Below are 12,451 nucleotides of genomic sequence, written 5' to 3' on the forward strand. Positions count from 1 at the left end.
CGTGTGATCACTGGTGTTATTGTCGTGTGATCACTGGTGTTATATACTGTAGTGTGATCACTGGTGTTATTGTACACACAAGCTTACAGCAGTGCTAGTCATGCGAAGACATAGCTTTTGCCTCCCAGCAAATTAAACCACCACTGGGATGCCTGTACACCACTCAGACACTTGAGCCTTATGCAGGCAAATCCTCCTGGCTTAGGGCTAGTAACCTGCAGGAGGTCTCACGAAGAGAGATCATGGACCCACAGTTCCACAGTGACCTCAACACCGCCAAGCGTGACAAGTACAATTGGGTATTTGCTTCCCCAGTAAACACCAGGTATCCATTGGTGTTACCCAGATGACACCAGGCCACAATATAATACAGCTGGGTAGACTGGAGCAATGTGAGTAAAGTTTCTTGCTCAAGGAAACAACAACAGCACCAAATTGGAATAACTCTGATCGGGAATTGAGCCTGGAAACTTTTGATTACCGGGCTGATGCTCTAGCCACTTGCATAACACACACACACGCACGCACGCACGCACGCACGTACGCACGCACGCACACACACACACTACTTCTTAAACAATGAATGACACTAGCTATAATAGAGATGTCACTACCTTCATCTGCACAATGATATATTTCTAAACAACTTGACACGTGCTATCAGACAAATAAATACTGTACAGGTAAAATGAATGCTATTAGTAAGAGTGGGCAACATATAGAGATGTATTGCTTGGTGCCTAGCTGTATTAATATGTATTGTCTACTATAGTATAAGCAGAATCCTAAAACATTTTGAGCATTTTATGTGATTCTTAATTAGAAGCATACATCAGTGGTATTCATTTCTAACTACTAAACATTTCAATTTCAAAAGATCTATTTTTAGAATCAGTTTTCTGTGGTGCGTTTATGTGAGAGTAACATTAGTGTATATGAATACTTGTGCAATTGGAACTATCATTGCAAAATGTGTTCATATTTGAAATTGTTTATTTCAAACTATCCACGTGCGTACTATACATACATAAAAACGAATGTATAGTACTATTGACATAGCTAAATGTGTACTCTACTGAGCAAACTACTATTAGAATCACTCTTATTATAACTCAACATCAGAAGAAGAGAGTACAACACACTATTATTGTTTATTTTATACTCACAGTCACAAAGGTTAAGGTTACAATGTCAGGCTGGAAATAACAGGTTTACAATAACAGATACAAGTTTATTACAACAATTTTAAATTCAGGAATTCTTCAGTTCAGGTGTCCCCACCTGTACAGTTCCTTCTTGGCTGCAAACGATCCTTCCAGCAACTAGTGACTTCCATCTGTGCCCCTTCTGGTGGCAAGGACCATCCCTCACCAGATGAGGCCGAATCAGAAATACCAGTACTATCACACAATCCAGAATGAGATTTCTATCCATAAATTCTCTGATTTCTACCACTCTTGGCACCATTCGACCAAATCTCATCTGGGATTTCTTCAGAACATCTTCAAACTCGATCATAAGCAACTCTAATTGGCTTCATTAGGGATCTATCCACTGGTCGAACAACCACTCCTAAGTCATTCTGTTCAATAATTCGGTAAGGACCGTAAAATGGTCTGGCAAATTTATAGGCTTTACAAGCCTTAGCAGCTGGCATATACACAAAATCTCTATCTCCTACACTAAACTTGAGATGGTTTAGTTTGGCGATCATATTGAGTTTTCTGACGATCCTGTGCCCTCCTGTTGGCAACCTTAGCCAATTCCCAAGCTTCTATTAACTTAGTTGACATCTCTTTCTTGTAGCTATCCACATGAATTTCTTCACGACTCAAAGCATCCACCTCTAAGGTAGTTGGCAAGCGAGGATCACGTCCATACAAGAGGTAGAATGGTGACTCCTTAATTGACTCCTGTACACTGGCCCGGTAAGCAAACAAGACAAATGGCAAATGAGTGACCCAATCCTTCCCATTTCTCTCTACTCTTTTAGCCAGCATGTCAGTTAGTGTCCTATTAAACCTTTCAGTTAGCCCATTAGTTTGGGGATGGTAAGCAGTTGCATTAATTTTTTTTACCCCCAATAAATTGCAAATTTCCTTTAGTAGTCTTGATAGAAAGGCAGCCCAGTGATCAGAAAGCAATTGACCAGGTACACCATGACGACAAACAATTTCTTCAACGAATAATTCCGCAATAGTGAGGCGGTTTGATCTTTAGTTGCAAAAACCTCAGGCCATTTGGTCAAATAATCAGTAAAAACTACGGCATATTGGTTTCCAGATTGTGACTTAGGGTACTGAATTACATCAACCCCCATCCGATGAAATGGACCCTCCACTGGTATTGGGTTCAATGGGGAATGTATAGCCCTACTTGGCCGACATGTTGCACACACCAAACATCCATTACACCACTTACGAATATCAGTTCTCATTGTTTTCCACCAGTAATGCTTTGACAACTCCCCATGTACTTTAGCTTCTCTCAAATGTGCTCCAAAAGGTCCACTATGTGCCTCTCTAAACAGTTGCTCGCGATCAGTTGTAGGTGGTATGAGTCACAATGTCTTGTCCCTAGCCACATAATACAGAATACTGTCCACCAGGTAGTATTGTGCTCTACTCAATAATAACTCCCTAGCTTTCTTATCATCACCTGGCAGAATATCATTCTCATGAAAATCAACTATCATTCTTATTTCTGCATCTTTTCTCTGCCTTTCCTTCAAGTTCTCCCCACTCATAATATCATCCTGTAATTGGGGTGTTACAGCAGCTACCAGTGAACCTCCAGGTGGGTCCACACGATAATCAATCCTTGCCAAATGATCAAATTCTGGCTCACAAGTCAAATCATTCGTAGAATCACTCCCAACCTGACATATCACACCATCCTCCTCTCCCCGAGAATCATTACATCCTCCAACATAAGGCTGAAACTCCCCCAAACTTTTGTCATGTTCCAGTGGCTGTACAACAGGAAAGCATGACAAACTATCAGCAGCACCATTCATTCTTCCAGGTCTATAGTGAAAAATCAAATCCACCTCCTGTAGTGCCAATTCCCACCGTGCCAACCTCCCCGATGGGTGAGGTGTATTCAACAAGGACCTCAATGGCTTGTGGTCAGTATACACAATACATCGATGACCATACAAATAATGATGAAAATGCTTCACCGACCATACTACTCCCAAGGCTTCTAATTCAGTTGCACTGTACTTCTTTTCATGTTGTTGGAGTGTCCTACTAGCATATGCAATTGGTCTGATAGAGCCATCCAGCTGTTTCTGGGCTAAAATTGCACCTAGTCCCTTCCCTGATGCATCTGTTTCTAGCACAAACTCTTGACTAAAATCAGAGAAAACTAACACAGGAGCACCACTCAATAACTACTTCAACCGGTTGAATGAGTCTTGCTGAGGTTGTTCCCAAACAAATTCTGTGTTCTTTTGTGTTAATCCAAAAAGAGGACTAGCAATAGTCGAGAATCCCGGTATAAAGCGACGATAATATGAAGCCAGGCCAAGGAATGAACATAATGATGTCACATCATGCGGAACTGGAAAATTTTGAACTGCTTCAACTTTCTGTGGGTCTGCTGAAATACCTGTTCTTGAAACCATATAACCCAGGTATCTAACTTCACTACCAGCAAGTGAACATTTTCCTGGCTTCAACTTCAAGTTAGCATAACGAAATCTAGTAAAAACCTTCTTTAAGTTAGCCAAATGCTCAGCAAAACTTGTACCAATCACAAGTACATCATTGAGATACACCATACAGCAGCTTCTCAACAACCCAACCAGCACTGACTCCATCAATCGTTGAAATGTAGCTGGCCCATTAAAAAGGCCGAATGGCATCACACAAAACTCATAGTGCCTTGAATGGATGTTAAAGGCAGTCTTCTCCTGAGAGGCCTCATCCATACGAACCTGCCAATATCCAGCTGCAAGATCCAACGTAGAAAAGAACTGTGTCTGCGAAACCATATCAAGAGTATCATCCACTCGGGGAAGTGGAAATACATCCATCTTTGTCACAGAGTTCAATCATCTATAATCTACACAAAAATGGTGACTGCTGTCTTTTTTCTTTACTAACACCACGGGACTAGCCCATGGACTGCTAGAATGCTGTATAACACCCTGATCCATCATTTCTTGTATCAACTGTTCAATTTTCATATGTAGGGCAAATGGCACTCGTCTCACAAGTTGGCGTATGGGAGGTGAATCCCCAGTATCGATAGAATGTGTGACTAGGTTTGTAGACCCCAATTCTGTTGCATCCAAGGCAAATATATCAGAATATTCCTCAACAAGATTCATTAATAATGTCACTTGCTCTGATGACAAATTTGACTTGTGAATAATGAGAGACTCCATAATTCTAGATCTTCAGCAACTTCAGGAGCAGTGTGCTCAGTTTCAACCAGCAATGTATTTACTGTTGCTTGTGACTCACCAATACCATCACAATCCTGTACCTGTTCCTGCTGATACCTGTTCCTGCTGATATATTTCCACCTCTTCAACATGTCCTAATGTGTGGCCCGACTGTAAATGAACCGGTCCACATCCATGATTCTCCAATACCATTGTGAACTGATTATCTTTGTCAAGGCAAGTAAGGGCGCTTGGAGACAACAACAGATGAGTCTCCATCATATCAAAACTTAACTCAAACATAGCAAGTATCTCCTTGCAGCAACATTCATCAGTTACTTTAACTCTCATTGTTTTTTTATGTCTAGCAGGTATTCCAGTCGCCTGAACAAGACAAACATTCCCGACACTTGGACCATTTGGTTTATCAACAACACTCATTTCTCCTTTTTCGTCAACTGTGTTTACTGAAGGATTCTTAACATCTGATTCAACAATACAATCACCACCAGGTCCCTCTTCATCGCTCTGATCTTCCCGTAAAACATTTATACCTCCTAATGAATTATCACCATTGTTTGAGTTGGTTGACAGCAAATCACAATCGCTATATTCTTCTGTTGTCTGTATAAAAAATACCCTAATTGAGACAATAAATCTGTTCCTATTACTAGTTTAGCTGGAGCCCCCTTTTGTACTTGGACCACAGCTATTATTGAATACCCCGGATGACTCATGTCAATCTTAATCTGCCGCACTATCTTAAGATTATCCCCACTGTAATTCTGTAGAATGAGGGAGGTTAGTTCCAAACGGGATTCTACCACTGTCCTCCACTCTGATGGGGTCTGACCTGGACGACGCTGCTTTGTCAAAGTCTCCAAAAGGGCTTCCAATTGTATAATTGTTACCGGGGACCCAGTATCCAGTAAAGCCTCCACCAGCTCCCCTTCTACTTCTACCAGAGCTTTTAAGACAGGACCCAACTGGACATTTCCTATAGAGGGCTCTGATGTAATGCCATGCATTTGAACAACTACCGAATCCAATGTTTTGTTAACCTCAGCACTGCTAAACTCTGAGGGTTGATCATTTGTTGCAACCTCTGACTGATTATTGTCAACAACATTTTCCACAGTTGTTATTTTTGAAACTACATTGGTTTCCCTTATTAAATCTTTTGTATTGTTGGAATTAGCAAATTTGTTCCCAGTAGCTTCTGTGTACTTTTGCTTTGTAAAATAAGGGCATTGCCTGATCAAATGGGATAATGACCCACAGTTATAACACCTAGGCCCAGTTTTAAACCTAATACCTGATCTTTGTGGTCTAAAGGAAACATCATTCTCAGGATTAACCACAGATCTTGAATTACCAGGCAAATATTCCTTGGTCTGACTCCTTGGAACCTCTGAACGGGTAGAACCAAAATGTTGCAACTTAGCTTCTTCAAACCTAGCTTTAGCAAGTAATTGACTAAAACTACCCTCTATTCCCACTAACTTTGACTTTATTTCTGGAAGGAGTCCAGCTACAAATTGATTAACTAACACAGTTTGTCCCAATGTTTCCGCTTCTCTTGTGCCTTGTTGTACACTAGGGTATGCCTTGTTAAAAAGAGAACGAAGGTCTTGCGCATACTGATCTACCGTCTCCATTATTCCTTGCTTCTTGTCATGAAATAAACTACTATATTCTATCAATAGCTTGACTGGTGTAAACCTCTTACGTAATTCAGCAACTAATTGTGAGTAATTGGTACGCTGCTCCATAGTGCAAGACCAAAAAAAAACATAAGCCTGACCACCTAGTCTGGTAATCAAGTTCACAAGTTTAGCCTGAGGAGACCAATTACAAATATCAGCAATCATGTCAAACTGCTCTAACCACTCTTGAAATGTACCAGTTACTGCCTCACTGGCATCTATTTCTCCACTGAATTTGGGAAGAGGTGGTAACTGCTGAGCCAACAAGACAGATGCAAGCTGGTCAACATGAGCAGGTGTGGAACCAGTGTTTTCTGTTTCACACACCACTACAGGATGGTTAACATGAGCAGTTGTATGGCTTGTGTTTACTGTTTCAATAACTCTTGTTCTCACTGAAGATTCATCACCTTGTTCCTCACATGGGACATGTGAGGTCATGTGAGGAGGAACAATTCAACACACTGTGTGCATTATTGTCAACAGCAAATGGTACAGATAACTCCAAACTACCAGTATCAGTTTTACTCACCATTTCACTTGTGTGCTGTTCTCCAGAAACATCTTCCAAACCAATCTGTGGTATCTTATCGGTAGGTTGTTTACTGAAACAATATTTCAATGACTGCTGTTGATCCACAATCGGTACACAAGTACTTCCCTTAACCTGAGCTTGGTTAACTGAAAGATCTTCACTCTGTTTAACTGCTCTACGCAGAGTAAATATACCTGTATTCTGATTCGGTGCTGTAGCTCGTGTAGTTGTTGAACTAATCTATCTTCACGAGCTTCCCATTGTCTCCTAACTTTCGCTTCTGCCCTGTAACATTCTAACTCTATAGTAGATCCTACCCTTTCTAATTTCCCTGCCAACTCTACACGCTGCTCCCTTAGATTACTCTTTTCACTCTCCAGCATTACACACTGAGATTTCCATTTTGTAATTTTCTGATTAAACTCTTCACACTTACTCTTCCACTGTTTAACATTCACCTCCTCTTGTTTTAACTGTTCCTGCAACTCAATAATTTGTTGCTCTCTAACTCAGTCAGCAGAACTAACCTGCTGTGAGTTATACTTTAACGATTCCTCATACAGTACTCTAAGCTGAGAATTTTGTACTACAACTCCTTCATATTTCTCCTTCCAAATGTCTCTCTCCTGCTCTATCTCAACAATAGCCTCTGCATCAGGCTGTATCTGTAAGAGTTTGACCTCAAGCTCCTACTTTTCTTTTTGTAAATTATCTAATTGTAGTCTATTGCTGTCATCCCAAACTTCCTGCTCTTCTTCTTGGTTAGGACAAGCCCCCAAATGTAATACTCTACTGAGCAAACTACTATTAGAATCACTCTTATTATAACTCAGCATCAGAAGAAGAGAGTACAACACACTATTATTGTTTATTTTATACTAACAGTCACAAAGGTTAAGGTTACAATGTCAGGCTGGAAATAACAGGTTTACAATAACAGATACAAGTTTATTACAATGATTTTAAATTCAGGCTATTACAAATGTATACATACAATGGTTCTCTTTAGTGAGCACTGACAATCACAAGCAAACTGCTTCAACATGCATCACAAACTTGTATCATAATTCAGCTTTCATCTGTGAGGTTTGCTATGCCTCTTCTGTCTGGCCATGAAGGATTTGTCTACACTGACTCCTATTCTCTGAAGATACACTGTTCTACAATGTGATGGTAAAGTTGCAGTAATTGACAACACATTAATATATATAATTATACACAATCTGTCTGTACATATCCTCTTCAGGTCCATTATCTGCACTGTACAAGGTTGTATACTCACATGGTCAACTGATCATCTGTTTACAAAGAGAAACATCTCTTAGCTACACATGTCAAGTTGAACCTTCAAGATCCAATACTAAATTATTATAGCTACATACCAAGCTATGTATAACATGACAACTACAAAGCACATGAAACTGATTGTCAATCTCTCAAAGTAACAATGATGGTTTCTATGTACATGAAGAAACCATTGAAATGTTCATCAGTGGAAATGAATAGTTCCTGGAAACTGAGCATTTCATGTGAAACTACCAACTATGCAGGAAGGATCCCACACTATTCTAATTACCATGGGAACTATACAACTACACAGCTAAATCACACCATTATGAGAGTTACGTAGTATCATACTAATGTATAGTTCTGCCTCACATAAACACAGAAATTAAACACTTGAAATAATCACTTTGATGTACATGTTGTACTGGTACCAACTACATGTATGGTGTACAGTAAATTGTCTTGCCAGGGGTGTATCCAGGGGAGGGGCACAAACAGGTTGAGTTGTAAGTGGTTGGGGAGACCCAGATTCTCTTGTTAGTTGCTACATTTTTGAAGCAGCAAAAAATCACCTCTTAGTAGTATCTCAGTGTTGCTTTTGCCATCTTGGCCTTTGCAGATAGTTGCGAAGTCTTAAAATGCTATTAATGTCTTTAAAAGAAGGTGCTGAGTGACAATATTATGGCTAGTTTGACTAATTCACTTTGATTTTAGGTGAATTTGTAACAATAAATGCTATGTGCATATTTTCACGAGTTATAAATTTATCTTGGCCTGACATGAAGTTCAGTATTTTAATCAAAATTGTAGCTAACTATGGCTACTCCACAAGGTAAGGGGAGGGGGGGGGGGGCATTTGCCCCAAATGCCCCATCCTGGATCCGCCATTGCTTGCTGTTGTCTACTGACAGTGAAGAAAGGAAATTATGAAACAGAAATTGACTAATAATCAGTGTGAAGGTGAGTTGAAAGTTGAGCAGTATAAAATTACAAGCAAATCCCCCCCCCTCCATTTCTCCCTTCCACCCTCACCACATACAGAGAAGAGCCTAAAGATTACAACACAGGAGAACATGTGTTTACTGAAGAAGTACACACAAAGTGGGCCACAGACAAATCAAATACAAATCACATCAATATAATGATCATAAAGTTTGTATTGTCTTCTCATTAGAAAGTGACACAATACTACCACACTATGTCTAGTAGGTAACTGAAAACTGATAAACACTTTTCTTATTTGCCAAACTCTGATAATGTAGGTGATCCTTAACACTTGTAGATGTACAATGAGAACTGGGTGGATGAAACTAAAGCAAAGTAGACTGTACAGTCTGAGACTAGTAGACTGTACAGTCTGAGACTAGTACATTCTCCTACACTTACACGATAACATAGAAACCTGTGAAACACTCACCACTTTTATGTTATTGGAAGCACAGATAGTTTGTGTTTCCAGGAGATATTTACTTATACTAAACAATTTGAAGGGATGTAGCTATATTTATAGTTCATAGCCAGTTATACTACTGAGAGTAACATTAGTAGGTAGATATGTACATGTGCAATTGTAACTACCATTGTGTAGGTGTGAATTCTTTAGCTAATAAGTTGCTACGCATAATGAAGGGTAGTAAATAGTACACTATTCTGTGCAGTATAAACAATATAATATGATATGTGTTGTTGTGATCTTGTGTTTTCACTGTTGCCATTCTGTTTGAGCAAGAAAATTGCTACGAATGTTCAACAACTACAACTATTGCAGAATCTAATAATGTAATATGGCTATCATACAATGTCATAAAGTCATGTGAGTTTGTTAACAAAAATTTAAATTAAACTTTGACTTTTTGCTATTACTCCTTGTTGTGATGGGTACTGGACAAAATCTACTCACATCATTTCAGTTCCCATAATACATGTGTAATGGTCTGTCTCACCTTGACGGCTTTAGCATCCCACACTGCTATTATTATTACCTAAGAGTCTCACATCAAATAAAACTACAGACATATGAATCTGATTATCTTGAAGTAGCACAATAGCATTATACCACTGAAACATTCAGTGGAAATGAATGGTTCCTGGAAAATGAATATTTTGTGTAATAAGTTTATTGACACAGAAAGGATTCCACAATACTGTGAATACAGTGGGAGCTATTACAACTACATAACTAAACTGTAACACCATCAAGTCATCAACACATCAACGCATAGTTCAATAGCTTAATACGCCTAATTTCAATTAGAAATAACTGGCCCTATTGGAGGAATGCTAGCTATGCATTGTATGATGTTCTTGTAATCTTCAGTAGTCTTCAGGCATAGATGATAACAGGTTGCAATTGGCTAGTGCATGATATATCTACAATATTTCAACATAAAAAATCATTCCAGAAAATTCTTTTGTACAGCATGACATTATACATTATATACGTACCTCAAGGGTTGTACCAGGGTTCACAAGGAGGAGATGCTAACAAGAACAGCAATTTATATAGCGGCTAAGAGAAGGGGCAACTGGTTGATATCACTAGTACAGCATGAGAAGCATGCTTTATCAGAGGCATCCCCCATAGGAAAATAACAGAAGTTCTGAGAGAATGTGGTAGCAACTTTGATTGAACTTTACTGAATAAATATGTGTTATGAGTCTCACTCTCCAACAGTGATAATAGACTGCCATACACTACAGTAGAAAATGGTAGCTGGTAAAATGGTAGCTGGTAAAATGGTAACAGTAGCTAGCTAAACAGTTCAAGGGGTCTGCATAGGCTCCAGAAGCTTAAATATGTGTCTCATTGTATCAGCTTGAATCGATACTATACCACTAATAATGCCAGCAATATGACAACTGCATATTCTAAAAGATTTGTATTTTTACTAGAGAGCCCTGATACGTAGAATTGGGAATTTTAGTTAGTCTAACTCACTCATACCACTGATAGAATGGAATTTTGGGAATGGAATAGTTTAGTTGTGTTATGTTGGTGAAGAGCTCTATGTAACACCAAATGCAATAACACAGGTACAAGGAAAATGTGTGTGTAAACTCAAGTATAAACTTTCAGGTAGCAAAGATCTGAGGACACAGCATCGCTGAACTCTAATTGGCTGGCAATTTGGCTGTCTTGTTTTGCTGTATACACGTACACTGACTATTAAAATGGTGGCCAAATTGCCAGCCAATTAGAGTTTTAAAAAAATCAGTTAGGATGCAGCAAGAGTGAACACAGAACACAGCTGAAAGATAAAAGTTCAATGTTAAACTTTTGTTTATTGCAATTAGTTGTATATCATTCTTGGCTGTTTCAGATATCAGCTCCTTCAATTGCCAGTTACTTTCCTTTATCTGTTTTACAGTCAAGGTGTTCTTGCATGCATGGATTAAAAAACTTTGTAACTATATAGTTAGTTGTATTAAGATTGATTCTTGGCTGCTCCAGATATCAGCTCTTTAAGTTACCAGTTATTTTTACTTTCATGAGGTCTTTCTCTATAACTGAGCTGTTTTACATTGGGTTATAGGTACTTGTAGTGTCTTGGTTGTAGCGAAGATGTTTTTGGGGTGGATAGATAATATACAAACTCAATTGTACATAACTGTCATATTGCATGGTCTGAAATTGTTTAGCTGAAAATAACCACAGCATGTTTCCATCAGTACTGGGCCATTCCCTGACCTTATTAGGCAGGTGGCTGCATTGGGTAGGCCATTTGTACATAAATTATAGTGCATTTTTGTAATGGCTGGGATAGGATGATGATATTATTATTATTACACAGTGACCTTATTAAACAGGTGGCTACATTAGACAGGTTACTTTGTACACAAATGACAATTAATGTAATGATGGCCAGTAAAACAACCTGACTATATTCATTTCTATAAGTAGTGTGATGTAGCTACACATAAATAATATAGATAGTTACATGTATGTATATAGTTTCTATTATGTTGATGCTAACCATACAAACATGACTGATACCTTTCTCTGTACAAGTGAATTGGAAGGTTACAATTTAAAATCATATTTCTTAGAATTCCCTCCCTCCCCCCCCTCCAGTTCTTTGTAAAGGCGTCTTTCTCCAAAATGTACCAGCTGTGTTAGCATATTTTTGAAGACCTTTTCTTCCACTATACATAAAGTTTGTGTTGGAGTAGTGTGAGTAAAGTTTCTTACTCAGGAAGCAATAACATCACTTAATTGGCATAACCGGGCATCGAACCTGGAAACTATTGATTACCAAGCTGATGCTCTAGCTACTGGCTATTCTGCCTCACGCAACACGCACATACATACATAGGCACGCAACACACTACGTACTTATACACTAACTATATAGTAGTTATATTGACTAAGAGTGGTCATATAGTGTTAACGGTGCATGTCAGTGTATTAATGTCTGGGGATTTAACTTATATCATCTCTTACAATATTGAAGGTAAAATCGGTTTTGTAATTCTATACAACTATCCCAGCAATAGTCTAAGTACAGGTTGAATGCAAAGAAGATCTCAGAT

The sequence above is a fragment of the Dysidea avara genome, chromosome 6 (genome assembly GCF_963678975.1).
Source record: "Dysidea avara chromosome 6, odDysAvar1.4, whole genome shotgun sequence".
NCBI lineage: Eukaryota > Metazoa > Porifera > Demospongiae > Dictyoceratida > Dysideidae > Dysidea > Dysidea avara.